The 17,404-nt window shown below is 36.4% G+C and overlaps 1 protein-coding gene across 2 annotated transcripts in view; it reads left to right on the top strand.

Moving 5' to 3' along the window:
- Positions 1–17,404, top strand: part of PDE1A (phosphodiesterase 1A) — a 223,123-nt gene that overhangs the window by 98,020 nt on the left and 107,699 nt on the right. The window contains exons 1-2 of one of the 2 annotated variants that reach the window (XM_075710145.1): positions 12,540–12,572; positions 13,375–13,388. The exons of the other annotated variant lie outside the window; for it this stretch is intronic. The gene's annotated coding sequence lies outside the window, so the exon portion shown is untranslated. Of the gene's footprint in view, positions 1–12,539; positions 12,573–13,374; positions 13,389–17,404 lie in introns of those variants that run through there. 2 annotated transcript variants of the gene reach the window in all.

The following is a 17,404-nucleotide window of genomic DNA, read 5'->3' as shown; positions in this document are numbered from 1 at the left end:
TTGTCTCGTGGGAGTGAACTTAACTCAATGAAATACAAGAAGTTTCAACATTTCTTACCGAAATCCATTCCTGCAAATCAGTTCTAAATACAGAACGGCAACTAACTACTGTTGGCATGCTTAATCCAGAGCAAGAAAACCCCTAATATGGAAAGCCCCTTAAGAGTCCATGGCTCTGCAGTGACTCTTCTGGCAGAAGATCTCTGTAATACTATAGTAAATGCTTAAGAAACGTTTCCAAGGTCAAGACCAGCATGATATTTTAGGCAGCTCAAACAGAAAGACAATCTCCATATGCCATAAAGATCGTATAAGGTACAGTAAATACAGATGCAATCATAGTACATTAAAGAGCTGGGGGTTTTTATGTGTGTCCATTTTCCTTATGACTTTGGAAAATATTTCTCCAGTAAAAAAGTGTTCTTATACAAGAATTGTGAAGATTTAGCCTCAGTCTTTTTAATCCAGTAATTTTCTCTCCATGTAGGTGAAATGGTTTTACTGGGCACAGACCTTACATTGAGGTAACTGAATCAGCAGTCTAGTCAACCTTTCCCTCAAAAAGAAAAGGAGAGAGAATAAAATATCAAATTACCCGAATTTTATATATATTTATATTTATCCATGTTTCACCTACAGCCAACACTAATTATAGTTACTCTTAAAAATCAGGTCTTTCTTGGGAGCTATGTCAGAACTTAGTAAGTACATATGAATATCTTCCTACCTAAGAAAGTTGCATTTACAGTGGATCTGTACTTTTACTTGAGTTGCCTTCCCAGTAATACAAAAAATGGATTGAGTATCTATTCTAAATAATCCCTTCAATATCACCAATCTTCTACATAAGAATGGGGTAAGTATGATGTTTCAAGATAGGAAACTCAATAATAAAAAGACATTTCTGACTCATTTTCAAATTTTTTGTAAGTCCTGAATTCATGAAGATGTAAACATATTAAAATACTGGGAACAAAGTGTAACTTTTGGTATGTGCAACCCAGTAGTGCTTGGAAATAACTAAAAAATTTATACAGAAATGTAACTGTGTGAAAAAGCCAAACTTATAAATCACGTTGAACTGATTACTAAAGCACATCACTTTGGATAAAATTTTGTAATTGCATCAGCAACCAACTGCCAAATACTTAGAGATTCCTGTATTCCTTAATATCGAAAGAACAGTCTGCTATATGCAAAGATACATTTCAACAGAACTTGTAGCTTGGATATTCACTGGCTATTTTAATAGTAACATAAATTACTGAGGACATTCCATATTTTTATTAAGAACAGTATCTTGAGCATGTTTGCTATAGCTGGAGACAGTGAAATTAATTCAAATAATAAATAAATCAGCTTTCTCAAAGAAAGCAGTGGGAGCTTCATAGCTCTGACATTTAAAATTGGGCCAAATAAAGCCATATAAAATATGCTTTAGGGAACAAATCCTTCCCTGCCAACTGCATAGATTAGATGACATAATAGGTGTTTTAGTTCTCAAATTTCTATGATTTCTATTAACGTAAGAATCTACACAGTCATTAGTCAAAGCTTATACTGAAGCTGACATTTTTCTGCCCTCTGCTTCAGTCTTTGGGGGGGGTGGGTTGTATGACTTTGGTCTTCCTGGTCTTGACTGTGAATGGAAGCAAAAAGATTAGAGTATCAGAAGAGAAGTTGTTCTTGTGGTGTCTCTGCCTTGGCAGGATCCAAGAAAGCCTGGAATTATTTCAAGAAACCTGTGGTCTTTTGAGATTTCCAGATCAATGGCAGTTGGATAATAACAAAGAATTTGTCCTTGCTGTGTAATGTCTTTGATTTAAGTCTCTTAATGTGTTTTAAAAATATTAATGTGTTAGCTGCAAAATACCTCTCTCTTCTGTTCTACACATTTTCTGTAGTCTCATGCAATTTTGGATCAAGGGTTTTCCTTTAGAGCAGTAGGGACAGGAAAATAGGGCTCATGGTGCTGAAAGCAAGAGAAGGAATAAGGATGAAAACCACTTGTTTTCTGGCTCTTCAGCGAGCTCTGTTATTGTCTTTTCTATGGTGTCTGCATATGAGAGAATCTCCTTGTACTGTTGCTGTTGTTCCAGTATCTTTGTTCATCACCATATATGAATGTTGTATTAACTGCAATTAACTAGACTGGATATCTCTGTAACTTTGAATTCTCCTTTACTAAGGAAATGACAAGTCCAGTCCTTTGGTCTCTTGCTTCTAGTCCCTTAGAATATATATGGCTGATTCATTATTTTATTCTATACTAAAATCAACTGCAAAAATTGGATGCTGGTCCTCACTGTAATCCACTGGCAGAAATTTATTCCAACATGATTTTTACGCCACCACAGGCCACATAGGTAATTGTATACTGTATGTACTATACAGTTTATTGTAAATGTTTACAAAAACCTGGTTTCCAGAAAATGTTTATACTGATGTAATTTGTGGAATAAGAATAATCCATATAAATAACTTCTGGGTTTTTTTCACTTACATGCAGTATAATAAAATATAGTAACAGCATGTTCTGTGACTTCTAGATACTGTAAGTTTTTGGCAGAGACTCTTTTCCTCTTGAAAAAATATACTAACAAGTATTTTCTAGCAAAAAATAACCATCAGTGTAATGCCCTTACATAGCTTCTCTTTTCTTTCTTTTCTTTCTTTTTTTTTTCTCTCCTGGATGCTCAAAATATTTAGTTTTCCCAAGTACAAGCAAATACATCTTCATACTATGCTAATGCTCCCCCCCCTCCCCCCCCCCCCCATTTGTGAGTTCTATCTTACTCTCTTCATCCTGTGGCCTCAATAGGGTATGTACTGAACAGGTATATTTGTGTTTTGCATGGGTATAACTGATGTTTGCACGTTTTCAATTAGTGTCTGTACAGAACAACATATGAAGGGGAAGCAACTTACTCAGTAAACAAGAAAAAAATTATGTACCTGTGGGCAGCCTAGAAAGTAGTAGATTTTAGCTGCTTAGGAGCTCATAAAAAAAAGGATGTTTTCTCCCTTTATTTGTAGTGGTCTTCAAATGGGTCCAAATTATTATTATCTTTATACTGTGTGTAGGGAATAAGCAGATGTATGGGAAACTGCCAGCTTTATGTTGAATTGTGCACTGCAGTTACAGTGAATGTACATTATACATCATTATTGCTACTGATAGCTTAATTGTAAATAAATGTAGCATATTCATTTAATGAGTGACAATTTATTCCTGTGGTGTAGGAGGAAGGTGGGCAGGGAAGAGAAGATGCAGTCATCCTTTGCTTCTTGCTCTAGGGAAAGGCTGGAATGTAAAAACACAGCTCCACAAGAAGACTCTGAAATCACAGTTTGTTTCTTGGTTGCCCCTTGCCCTAATGGCAAAGTTTGCTGCAACTTCTGCAAAGCTACATATAGTTCTTGTAATGGCTGTCCTGTTGGTGATGTTGCTAAAGGTATTTTCTGTCTACCTGCTTGATTCTACCTTTTCCTGTGTGGCTTTAATGGCTATACTGATGGGTAAATACCCGAAGATATTATATAGTTGTGTGTTAGTTTAAACTGTCGATAGTTTTTTTAAAATGGCAGTACCTCAGAAGAGCTAACTTACAAATTGGAATGAGAAAGAGGTTGGTGTAAAAAAGTAATAATAAAAAAATTGGGCTTTGGGAGGAGGATTGAGAGGACAGGAACATCTGCTCCTAGCATGATAAGAAGCTATGAAAAAAGAATTTGACTGAAGCAATAAGTGAAGACATTTTTGAGGAGTATCCAGAACATTATGAAGGGTGTAAAAAGTTCTTAGAAATTCAGGCTAATAAATTACACTGTTTTTGAGAACCATGGCACTTCCAGAAGATGGTGGAAGGGAAGATAAAATGTAAAGCAGTACATCAAAAGATTTGGACAGTAGGTGACATTTTGTAAATTAAGCAAGCAGGAGGGACAGAACAGTAGATTAATTAGGGGGAAAGCATGGACAATCCAGTTTTCAGACAGATGATACACATTTATTCAATAAGAAGATTGAAAGGAGGCAGAACCAAGTACATTAGAAATGCAAAAGAAAAGGAGCAAATGTCTTACATTAGCTTTTGTAGCTTAAAGCTGTTCAGATGCATTTGAACAGCTGTCCAAATGTTAGTATTCAACCCCTTAATCATACTAGAAGAAGGTGAATAAATACAGTTTAGAAATTTCAGCAAGCCAAAAAACTGATTGAAATTAAATGAACTGGTAATATGTTATAGCATAGCATGCTCTATAATATAGGTAGCTTGGCCATAACTATATTGAGATAGTAAGTTAGAAGAAAGTTTATAGCCATCCCAGTAATGGTAGTCTAGATTGCTGTTGAAGTGATGAGGGAAATCCTGACTGGTTTTAAGAATGAACTTGTGAAAAGGACCATTTGTTCTGGTACTTTCAATAGCTGAAAACAAAAGCTTTTGATGGGTAAGAACTACCACATTTTTTATATTTTAGTCATATATTTTGTATTTCATTTATATTTTATTTTTTATATTTATATTACTAAACTTACTAAGCTTCCTAACTTAAGACAGTTTGTTAGTGAGGGCATGCTTATGTATTTAAGTGAAAAGCATTTTGGTTTATATTATTGTATATTCAGTTTTGTTCTGCCCTGAGTTACATTCTCTAGGGAACATACTATATGAAAACCAATATTGCCTACCTATCTCAAGCTTTTTCTTACAACTTTCCCTTTACTTTGTTCCTACTTAATCAAGAACTGACTTAACGCTAACTTTGATTGTAGACATCTGAAGAGGAAATGTTAAGTGAGAATTGATGTGCATTCAGTGATTAGCATTTTAATCTCTAAGGATTACTTTTAATTGGAATTAAAGTGTCATTTGCACGGTTTGGAAGGATGTTCTTGGGGAAGTCAGGTTATGCCTCAACCAGGATCAAAAGGAGGCAATCTTTCAGATAGTAGTAGAAGAGCAGCAGCAGATCAGGCATGGTTAGTTGCTTTTCAGAGGAGTTAAGAAGGGAAGAGTGGAACTTCTATTGTGCCTGAAGAAATAGGAGTGATGAGCAGTGACTGTACAGCTGTCACCTGGCTTTGTGGCAGTATTCCTTCAAGAGGAGAAAGCAATGAAGAAGGTACAAGGGAATGTTCAAAAGAAGACTGAATTTTTTGCACATCCTAGAAAACAGAGAGGACAATAAGCAGCAAAGGAATTGAATTCTGTTGAGATCTGAGGCTGAATTAATTTTTTTCCCTGGTGGGGAAATTTTTTTCTCCTATTTTTCTCTGAAAAAATCAGGATTGAAAATATAATTAATTCTGGGATGGAATTAACTTATTCTAGAGGCAGACTGAAGAAGTAAATTATACATGCAAGTATTTGGGGTCCTGGCATTGTGAAACATTGCATTGGAAATACGTTTTGTCAGACCTAATATCCATAAAAATCTCCTGTTATGTTGCGTTCTTCACTTTTTTGAGACGAGGCCAATGACTGAAGAAGCAGCACTGTAAATGGATATGGTGAAAAGAAAAGCACTGGCCCACCACGCAGATTAGCAGTGATTTATATTTTCAAACTGGTAGGAAAAGGAGCTGTAGCAAAAGGTAAGAGTCACTCATTTCACAGACCTTGCAGCCTTCAGTTTGGTGGGAGAGACTTATTTTTACTCATCCCTTGCATTATCCTTTTCTGCAATGTCATAGGTTTAAATCACCTGGTAAGAATACTCATTTCTGCTTTCCCGAAGCACTGGTTCCTGCAGTTCCCACAGAGTACATGGCACCTGTCTTGTCTCAGGTTAGCATGCTTCGTATCTGTGTAAGAAAGCCAATAATGAAAACTGCAGCTTGTCCAGTGCAGCGGCTCCATAAAGAAAACTTAAGGAGTTAGCAAAGGAAATATGCCCCGTCTTGCATGTTTAAGTAATAGGCAGGTTTTACATGCTGTAAATGCAGTGTTTTTAATTTGTCTCTGTGGTGGATTGCATTGGAGCATGGCTTAGCACTTGAGTGGGTCAGGGACTGAGATGGAGGTAGGTCTCTTGCCTCTGTACCTGGGGGTGGAAATTAGTGGAGGAGGGAGGGGAGGCTGACTCCTGCTAGAAGCGGCAGCAAAGAGGGGAGGTGAACTTCCTTTGTACAGTTTTTAAACAGCTGTTTCTATCAGACCAGGCTGAATATCTTCCAGCATAATCCTGGCTAGATCACAGGGATCTCGTTACCTTTGTTGTGAAAAACAGGCTAGGATGACTTTCAGGGTTTCTAATTTGCCTGTGTGCACATAAATGCACTTGAAGCAAAAGAAATCCTGATTCACCCATGTAGCGGAACCATGTATGTTGGGGTTGGTCACAGTGTTGAGGTGCTCATTAGCATTTGTTCATTAATCTGCTTGGAAATTATCTTCACTGAATAGGAGAATTAGAACAGGGTATCTCAGGAAGACATGAAATTTAAAATATTTTTCATTTTTTCCTGTCATAGACGTAATATTTCAGTGTATTCTGTGTTTCTAGTATTTTGGCTTGCCCTTGAGGATCTATCGAATAATGTCATTAAAAATTGATTTCCAAACCAGGAGAGAGCAGTAAAGAACAATCCAAGCCAATATTCTGTGTATTACTGGATATTATGGGAATCTTGACTTCTGAAATGTTTAATTTTCTGTTAAATAAGCTTACACTTGCAAGCATTCATTTTAAGTCTTCAAATTTTCTCCTTTTATGTACATAAAAAGGCAGATAACAGAAAAAATGACAGAAACTGTCTACCCACCAAAGAATGATAACTATATTGATTTACTTTTTAAATGAATCTGAAGGTGAAAACAGGATTTTGCAAGGCATTAAAAAGAGTTTATATTTTAAATATTTCTGACTTTTTGACATGACTATGATGCCTATGAGGCAATAATGACAAAGTCATGAAGAAACTTAGCAAAGCCAAAAGAGAGACTGGGGAACAGTTTACATAAAACTTTGGAACTGTTATCCCAAAGTATTTTCTGAATTCTGCTCTCAAGAATGATTTTAAAGTTGTTTTTAAAATGTGAATTTTGATGATCTTCATAGGCAGCTGCATAGGCTGCATTGGCACAAACCTGTGGTTTTCTGAGCTCAGCTGGTAGTGTGCAAAAATGGACTTATTGGTATGTTCTCTGATATGAACTTAGTTGGCCATTGCAACACTACATTTAAAATTATACCACTTGCTCTAATGTTCTTTACTGGCAATCTGGTTTTATTCAGAGTTTGGAAACCTGAAATTCAGCAGGAAAGAGGGGAGAATACAAAGGACTTGAAAACTTCATGTGTAATACAGGATCATGTAGAAATACTAACTTGATTAATACAATCAGTTCAGTTATGTTAGCCTTAATTAATATCTTAACTCATATACATATATACAAATATAAATTTGTACATAGCCTTAAATAAAACTCTGTGCCTTCAGTTATATATTGTGATCTCAGTGTAAAATTAGCCTGCCCAATGTAAAACTAACCAGCAAAATGCAGATTTTCTTATGGTATCAAGCATAACTCATTTTCAGCTTCCCTACGTGTCTCTGCAAGGTATTATGTCGTGTTGTGGAGACATAACAAAATTTTTATTTTTAACAAGAAGCATGCATAGAAATGTAGAAAAAGAAATATTTTCCATTACTTCAAGTTTTGAAATGATTACTATAATATTAGGAGACATAAGTCAGGAATGTTGGATGATTACAAAAAGAGCAAGCAAAGAAATTGGAAATTATAGAAATATGATTTATTGATCAAATACTTGTAAAAATTATATCCATCGTGAACTACTATAATAAGTGCTTTCTGAGCATGGATATTTATAGATCATTGTACTATTATGAAAAAGCCTGCCCTCAATTTATTAATCTTGAAGATTATGCTTTACCATAATAAGAAATCCAACATTGTCTATTACTACTTTTTGTACTACGTTACCATTTAGTAGGCTCAGTCCAGATTGAGAGCCTTTTATGCTAAGTGGTGTACTGATAGAGACTGTTAGTGTATTTTGATGATAGATTCACAAAAAGTTAACAATATTAGAAATCTCATCAAAAGGAGAGGCTAACTCATGGGGATGGCTGTGGATAGATGCTCAGTGAGTTAAGGAGAGTGAAAGCCAGACATGTTGTTGATGCTGGAGGTGGAGATCAGTTCATAGTAAAAGTGGAGGAGGACTCAAGCCTTGCTGTTTTTAAATGGAGAAGATCCCTGCATGCTGGTAGTGGGAGGGGAAGAGACCTGGGTTTTGGGGAAGGCTGAAGAAAAAGCTGGTAATTTCGAGTGGGAAAGGACATAGGAAAGGAGGCAAGTGGGAGGCATGGTGTAAGCAAGTGATGTTTACATTGTAAATTAAGACTGAAAAATCTCGTTCCCTTGCCTCCACACACCTTGCAATGGAGATGGGATTCCTCCAACACTGTGTGTGCCCATTGCTGCTCCAGGAGCCACTGAGGCACCCCACAAGCTCGTGCTGACACAGGTCTTGCAATGACTGCACGGTGACTTCTGGCAGTGTCAAACCAGGTTTTGAGTGTTGCTGTTTCCCCTCCAAGGTCTCTCCTTGCTACTCTAAATTTCTGTGCTTCCTCTACACTTTTTTTTTCAAGCCGACTCCTTTGTTTCAGAAGTCTTTTCATAATTCCCTGTCTAATGTTTAATGTGGCTGATGGTCTTCCTCTTTAACGTAAACAGTTTTGGGAAAGCACCCTTTCAGAGAGTTTTATGTATCCCGTATACATGCACTATTTACACTCATGCTCCTATTTTAACAGCTGATGTTACCTGGCCTGTTTGCTGTAGGTGGACCCTGCAGACACCCCAACAGATGCAGATGAAGAGTCAGGATTTTAAATATAGGATGTCAGCACCAGAATTGAACTTGGTGATGACTGGGGTGAATATGTAAACATATAAAACAATGCAAAACGCAGTGGCTTTAGTGGCAGAGGAACACTTGAGAAGTTGGATAGGAGTTTGTGGAATTCAAAAAGAGAGGATGATGAGAAACTTTACAGAGATAATGTGAACGAAAAAAAAAAAGAAAAAAGAGAAAAATGGATAGTAGAGAAGTTAAACCAAAATTCAAGGAGGAAGAGAATGAGTAACAGAATATAATGAGTAATGTAGAAATGTAGAGATAAGCAGGTGGTGAGCTGACAACGAAATTAATGAGAATATGGTCATTTGCAGTTTTACATGCTTACTCATCCCTTAATACACTAAAACATAAATTGTGTTAATTACTCCATGCTATCTGTAGGTAGACTACAGATAGTGACACTGGTGAAATATGTTAAATATTTAATGTCGGCCTGATGGTCTGTTTGGGACACTGCTGGTGTGCTGTTTTGTACTATCCCCAGGCAAACTTTTCCAAGGTTAATGATGAATTCAAGAGATATTACAAGATCAGTTGTTGAGTCACTTTCCAACTGGCATGAGTGAGCTTTGTAATGTTTCTCGTTGTTAAAAATGTCTAACTCCTTAAGGTACTTTAAGGGATCTGAAAAATCCACTCAGGAAGCAGATCCTAGTGGTTGGGGTTTTTTTTTAGTTTGCAAAAACTAATTTCCTGATCACCAGAAATGTTGACATACAGCTTTCCTCCAGGCCTGCATCTAGTATTTGAAACATTGCCTGACACAGAGAAATTAAGTCTGCTTTGTTGTTCTGTACTGCCGTTCTGATTGTTGGAGCTCAGAGGTTTTCAGTCCATGTTCAGACCTTAAAGAATGCTGCCCTTGCCATGTCATGGTGGTTGTTATAGACTTTGTGGGTAAATGTTTGTACTTTTTGAGGAATTTAGTTTGGTCTCCTGGTGGCATCAGCTGAGGAGCATTTTGTGCTGAGCTGGTCTTTCTTAAATTATTAATCCCCTAACTTCAGAAAACCCAGTTTTCAGCACCAGAATAACAGGTCCTGTTAACCTCTCATTTGAAAATTAATCACGTGTTTTCTTGCGGCTTTGGATAGACACAGACTGGAACTTTTGTTTTATGTATAACAGGTGAATTGGTGTAAAACTAATATATTGCAGTATCCTCTGTTGATAATGGACAATTACAAGGAATTGTTTAAACATTGTTATGAAACAAATTAATAGCTTCCTTAATGCTGGAGTAAAGGATTTCAGTGCTGTAACATGCTTCATAAAAATTAAAATTAAATTAATATTATACCTGAATAACTAGGATTGTTTTTATAAATAATTAACAGTATTTTCTTGTTGTTTTGAACAGAAACAGATTACTGAGTCCCTGTAAAATGCGTATAGATTTTAAACAGTTTTCAGCAAGACTGATCTAGCCAGAATGATTGCCCCTTCAGGGCCCAAATTAAAATGGACTGTTGTGTTACCAGGTCTCCCCTTTGACATTCCATCCTCTTGGAATGTAAAAAACAGCTTTAATGACTCTATTACCTGATGTAAAACCAGACTACATAAAGGTTTTCTTAGGAATCCTGAAGTCTGTGTCTTAGCCCAGGCTGAGCTCTGTTCTGCTACTGACTGTTTCCATGACCTCGCTTAGCTTCTTTGCATATTCTCTCAATATCTGTGCACTAGAATGACATATGCTGTAAAAACATGCCCAGTTTGAAAAATTTGTTTCCTGAGAGTAAAGAGGTATAGTTTGTCATCAACTTTTAAATAAGTTTTTCCATGTGTACCTCTCTGGCTTTCAGTCATATCTTTGCTTGAGAAAACTAACCCAGTTCTTCAAAATTTCCCTTTGGGGGGTGGTCCCTAAATTTCTGGGGTTTATTATTGTTTTCCTTTCAGTCTGTGGTATGTCTACAGCTTTCTTCAAACTGTGATTCCTCCAAATGGACAGATTATTCCAGCAACAAGTTATTTAGGGTTTACTTGATGGAAAAATGGTATGCCTAATAGTACACACAACTCTCTCTTATATCACCTCACCAAGACTTGCTTTTTTTTTATGTTATCTTTCGTTCTTACTCATGTTATCATTCTCAATATAGTTACCAGGTCGTTTTCTGCATTGCTACTGCCTCATCAATTGTCTCCATCTCCTTTCTATAACATTTTTCAATTAATGTTATCTTGTGTAATGAGGAGCATTTCTCCAAATGAAATATTTACCTAACCTCCTACGCACTTGCAACTTTACCTATTCTGCTGACTTTCACGAGCTCTTATCACTGAGCTTTATTTCTTCATCTAAGAGAATATGCAATAGATCTGAGCTGGTATCTTATAATACGCAGCCGGAAATGTGCTCCTTCTTTGGCAGTGAACCATGGCTTATTATTTATTCAACCAGACATATCTTCATCTTAGGTAATTCCATCAAAGTTATATTTCCTTACTTTCTTTATGAGAATGTCTCATTAGGACACGAGGAAAGACTATTAAAGTCAATATATTATATAAGCACTTCCTCCTTACACACTAGACCAGTTAGTCTAGCAAAGAAGAAAATTGAAGAGGTTTGACATGATTTGCTTTGCAAAAATTAATTTTGGCTGTATTTTATTACTTTTTTAACATGTATGGTCTTATAAATGGATTTATTAACTATGAGATTTGTTTCTTTCTGTGAATCTCAGTTAAATGGATGGATATATTTCCCAGGTTCTTCTTTACCTCCCCAAAGATAAGTACTATGTGCCTTTCCTCAGCCCTCTAATCCCCCCTCCCTATCAGTTTGTGAAGCTTTAACTAATGACTGAGAGCAAGATTCAGCTAGTTCCTTAAGTATATAGCAGTGAATTTCATCAGGCTTTGCCTATGTGAATCTGAGTCATTTTATGCCTCAGCATTTCTGATTTCATTCCCATTCATACTGTATTTCTTCTTTTCCTTCCTTTTTCCTTTCTTTTCCTGTAACTGTGACCTCCAAAGATTTCATCATTTTAAGCAAAATCCATTTGCACTTTCCTAACATAGCATATTTCTATTATTGTGCATAAAACTGAAATAATGGCCCATCATCCCTCTTCTTCTGTAAATATCTCTGCTTTTTGAAACAATTAGTTGCCTCCAACTCCTTCCTATATACTTTGTGCTCTCTGACATACTATTTTACGAAAAAACCCTCAGAGCTCTTGTCTCATTATCTTTATGTGCTTTTGGCAATTTCTGTTCATTATCTTCGTAATTTTCTGTAAATTTGCTTCATCATTTGATCCCTGTAGTAGTCATTTAATAAAGCTACTTCTTCCCAAAGGCCTTATATCTTTCTAGCCTTTTTACTTGACACCATTTGCATACAGATTTATTTCTGATATTTATTTATCTCTTTTGGGCCTTTAGCTTCAGCTGGAAGTAAGAGTTAGAATGCTGCTGTGCCACTGATTGCTTCACTGCTCTGAGGATTGTGTCTGGCAGTGCCATCAGTGACCATGGATGAGCAGCAGCAAACAGGGAACTGATCATGTGCCTCAGGCAGAAGTACGGTTTTTGACCGCTATCTTGCACTGACTCCTCCTAACAGAAGTGAAGTGTGAATTCTCTCACCAGCAGGAATCAATTCTCTTAATAAGAGATTTGGGATCTTGGTGGATAGAGGACTTGCACTGAAGGTAGAACACTGTCTGACATGTGAGTAGGCAGTGGCTGGTCTTAAGCAGCTGCTGATGTAACTGCAGCCTTCATTAGTTAGGTAATTTCCTCAATTCTGCACATGTCTGTGTTCATCTTGTTGATTAAGTCCTTTGTTCCAGGAAGTTTCACACTCAAACCATGCCCTCCTGCTGCTCTCCTGAACTATGGAGGGACTTCCTTGGCAGACATCTCCCAGACTGCGTGGTGTTTCTGCCCAACTTTCTTTGGCAGGAATAGAGTCTGGTTATTAGCACCAGAGTGGGTGTTCCCAGTGTCAATATCATTTTGTGGGCCAAGACTTACCAGATGCAGACGGAAGAGGAGATATTGGTGTTGACATCATTTTGCTTTCCACACACTCTGATTCTTCTCCTCTGTAGTATCTGAAATAACGATGGAAAGACCTGCCTCTGTGACTATTATCAATAGGTGAATTTAAGAGGCAAATTCAGTTTGTCTCCCAGCTTCATTAGAGTACTTCTACACAGCCAGACTGGATTGACATCAAGACCATAGTAACGCCTTACCATACTTTATAGCACACATTACAAACTAGTATGTGTTAAAGCTTGCCTGACAGGTGGAGAAACTAGATCAGGGCTGGAGGACTGAGTATAAGCAAAGAGGGAGAACCAGGACTCTAGTCAAAAGACTGGGAAGACTACATGCTCATTACTGTGTCTTAGCTGTTAGGAAACAGCTCCCAGAGGAAGCCCAGTAGCAGCAACTTCTTCATTCCAGTGCAGTCAAAGAAATTAGTTTAAAAAATTGCCAAAGGAGGTTGAAATTAACCTGTTTGACTTGGCACTGAAAGAACTGCTCACATGAGCAGTAGAGCCATGAGTTACCACCTCTCATTTAAACACGGAATGTGACTCCAGCTCAGCTTAGCATGGACTAACACACACCAAATACAAATTTCTGTCTGTTGTGCTGGTAAATAAGCTGTGAACAAATTCCAGGATGAATGCAAAATGAATTAACCATGCTGAAGACTCTCTAGACAAGTGTCCAGTTTAGTTTCTCTTACGAAATTAAGAGAAATGAACAGTAAACAAACAGCGTGGACTACATCTATTACAAATTCTTCGTGTTTAAATGTTTAAAAGCACACCTGCTGTTCTACAAGTGTTCATTTAAAATAAGAGGTTGGGTTTGTTTTTTTTTTCATACAGTAAACTCCTTAGTTTGTATAGTGAATATTCACAGAATAAAGATTGACTGGATGAATTGGATTGCTATCATCACTGTCCTATGATGTTGTATAGATCCTGAACAGATCCATTAATGTGGTATTTTTTAGGCTGCAGCACAGATGTTTGAAACTTCCATGTAAAGTGCTCTTCTGAGATTGCCAAGTATGCATTTATAGAAACTTGCAAACTGGTTTGGTAAAAGGGATTGATTTCATTATATCCATATTTTTTCCTGGTTATACTTTGATGGTATTTCTTTACTAAGTAAAGATGTAGTCCTGCAAATAATTGTGCCCATGGGTAGTCATTATAATGAAATCAATGAAACTGCACATAAGAAAACACTGTACTTGACAGTTAGGGTTTCACAATATCGCAGTATTTCACAGTCTGTAGAAGGTAAACAATCTATCCAACACTGATTTGGATTGAACACAGAGTTATTTTTAATTCCATTCTTTACTAATTAGAAGTAAAACATTAAGACTTCTGCAGTATGTGGAGTCATGATCAAATTACACAAAAAGGATCATATTTATAAGAATTCAGAATGTAAAGCAACCTGGACATAATCATAAGTTTTTCTCTTTATGGGAATATAGTCAAAAGTTTGAGTAAGTGTGGTATATGAAACTGTTGTTGATTCAGCTCTCAAGATAATATTTCTTTAATGCTAATATTTTAAAGCTCTATCATGTAACTTTACAGAAACTTTAGTCCAACTGCTGAGACAGATGCTACATATCTCTCAAAACTGATGCTGCTCAGTGTGAAGACCAATTGAGGAATAGTCTGTACACTGTTGTTAAAGTTATCTTTATCATTTACATGGTGCAGATGTATAATATCAGATGACATATTGCAGAAGGAAACTGAATATTACAATGTCAAAGTATGCAGGAAATTTAAAAACTGGAAAATGGCTTTAGAGATTGTTCACTGCTCCAAGAGCAAGAATCAATTATTTCAGATCCTCTTCTATATAGAAATTTGCAACTGAGCAAAACACACAAATGACAATTAAGAATGGCTTAATGATGGTATATTCATTTCTTTATTATTTCTAAATAAATACTGTTTCATTTTAATTTATGCATTAATGGGTTTTAAAAACAAGAAGGGATCACTGTATTTACCTGTGCTGACTTCATGCTTAATAGAGTACATATAGTTCTGAATAAATCTCTGCTTCAAATCCAGTAACATTTATTAGATAAATCATCTTTTTTAGGAGAAAAAAATGGTTAAATGATCAGTGATAAAGAACCATACTTTTTGTAAATTATTTTAATGCTTAAGTACTTTCATTGTTAAGACAAGTCTAGTGTTATTTTCTCTAATTTTAACTTAATTCAATCCTCTTCTATAAACTCGCTAGTTTGAAATACTTCTCTTTTTAAGTTTTTGTCTCTTACTTAGACATTGTAGACTGCGTGCTAGGAGGTCTTTAAACTGGCTCTATTTCTATATAGATTGAACTCCAGAAGTTTTACTGTAAGGCATTCATTCCCTTATATTCATGGCTTTTGTCTCCAGTTTTGTAGCCAGTTTTCAAAATCTTCCTTGAATTATGAACACCTGATTGGACTGCAGTGTTCCAATGCTGATCTCACCAGTGGCAAACACAGAAGTATATCACTTCTACATCTACTTAAGATTCCCTTGTTATACGCCCAAAACTGTAATTTACTCCTTTTAGGTACAATATTCAGATAAGTCATGTTTGGCTGGTTATCCCTTGTGATACCTATGCAAGGCTACATGCGTGTATGTACCTTTGTCTGGTTATTCAAGAGCTCAACAAAAAAAGTTAGATTTATGACATTTATTTACTCAAACAAAATGAAACAAATATGACTTAGTTTGAATTATATAACCTGGTGTAAAAATACCTAATCACTGGATCAGAAGGTATTCTCGGCTTGGCCTCATAGTGTCTTCTTTTTATATTTTACTACTTAGATTAAATATCTAATAGAATAGAAACCAATTCCAGTTTATGGCTCCCATGCTAATGTCTCAATCACTGAGTTAAATAACTGTTTTCAAACTTAGCTCAGTGACTATTTCAGTACTCAGCAAAGGAGTGACTGAAGATCTACTTTGTGATTGTCATATGGCATGACAATTAAGACACTTTCATAAGGTATCAGAGACCCTTTCCATAAATCAGAGGGTAGATTTGAACAGTTGCAAACCATAATGATGAGTTGTGGATTAAACCACATTGATTGTTCTCAGTACTTTATGAAATCTATAATGTCAATTATGAGAATCTTTTAATCAGATTTTAGTAATTAAAATCACAATTAAAAATACTTTATTAATTAAAAGCAAATACATGCTTATCAATGAATAATTCCAATTCAACTTATTATCCAGCCTGTCACTAGGTGACAGTCAACAGAGATTTGTTACACACAGTGTTATTGGTCTCCCTTATGTAGTTTCTTGGTGTCTACCTTGGTACCCTCCAAAGGATCTAGGTTTTATTGCAATACTGTACCATGCTTAAAAGAAGTATTCATCTTCCTCATCAGATTTGCAAGGCAACAGAGAGACTTTCCACTCCAAACCACATGGATCCTGTCTCTCTGTAGTTCCCTGCACCAGACATTCTTAATTTCCTGCTTACAGGGATCCTTCTGTCTGGGCCTCAGCTCTTCAGATGTTACGTCTTTTTGGTCACCATGGGGTATCTCAAAACTCCATAAGGTTTCACCACAAAGACCATGAAAGATGTATTTATTCCTCCTATTGCTCAGTCTGTTACTGATCTAGTTCCTTTGGAAAAGAATTTTCAGGAGGAGGAATAGCAGATGCCAGTATATTTGTCGGCACCAGCTGAGCCAGCCATCCTTTAATCATACTCTTTTATCCCAGATGATTACACATCCTTCCAAAATCTTATGAGAAAAGTTGCTTGACATCTATGTGGAAGCAGTCTAGGAAGATCCTTACAGTGTTGGATGTGTTGCACACAGCTGTACCTAGATGGATAGCTTTACCTGTTAGTGAAGAATTGTTGGACATGGTGAAATTCCTTTGGCAAGCTACAGATTCTTTACCACCAATCTCCAAGAGAGCAGATTGTCATTAGTGTGGGCCTTCATGTGAGCAGTTCTTTACTTGTCCTCTGCTGGACTTTCTGGTGGTAGAAGCAGTAAGCAAAAAGCCTGAACAGCAGTAGTTTTAATCTCTTCCATATGTAAAAGTCCAACTGTAATTGTTCTATAAACTCCAACACAGGATTCCCAGACCCCCTTTACAGGCTAATTTAATTAGGGCCTGACAGAGTTTTAAGTCCTTTATTAATGATGCTCAGCTTGTAAACAGAACATCACTGAAGGCACTTTGTGCTGATTCAGTAGATTCTTACATCCATTGCAACAAGTGTCAGGAATTCTTCAGCATTTGAGACAGTTCTTTGAAGATTGTAATTTTACTGAAAACAATTGTGAAGCTTTACAATTTACCTTAAAGATTCCAGTGTAATGGTAATGATATCAGAAGTGAGATCTCCATCATCAAGAGGTAATTGGGAACATGATGTCAGAAATATCTCAGGTAGTCTTTGCATCTGTCCTTGTGTGAGAGATGCTTCAGTCCCTTAA

This window comes from Pelecanus crispus, chromosome 5, assembly GCF_030463565.1.
Source record: "Pelecanus crispus isolate bPelCri1 chromosome 5, bPelCri1.pri, whole genome shotgun sequence".
Classification (NCBI taxonomy): Eukaryota; Metazoa; Chordata; class Aves; order Pelecaniformes; family Pelecanidae; genus Pelecanus; species Pelecanus crispus.
The sequence above is the reverse complement of the archived record's forward strand: the minus strand, read 5'-3'. Positions and strand labels throughout refer to the sequence as shown.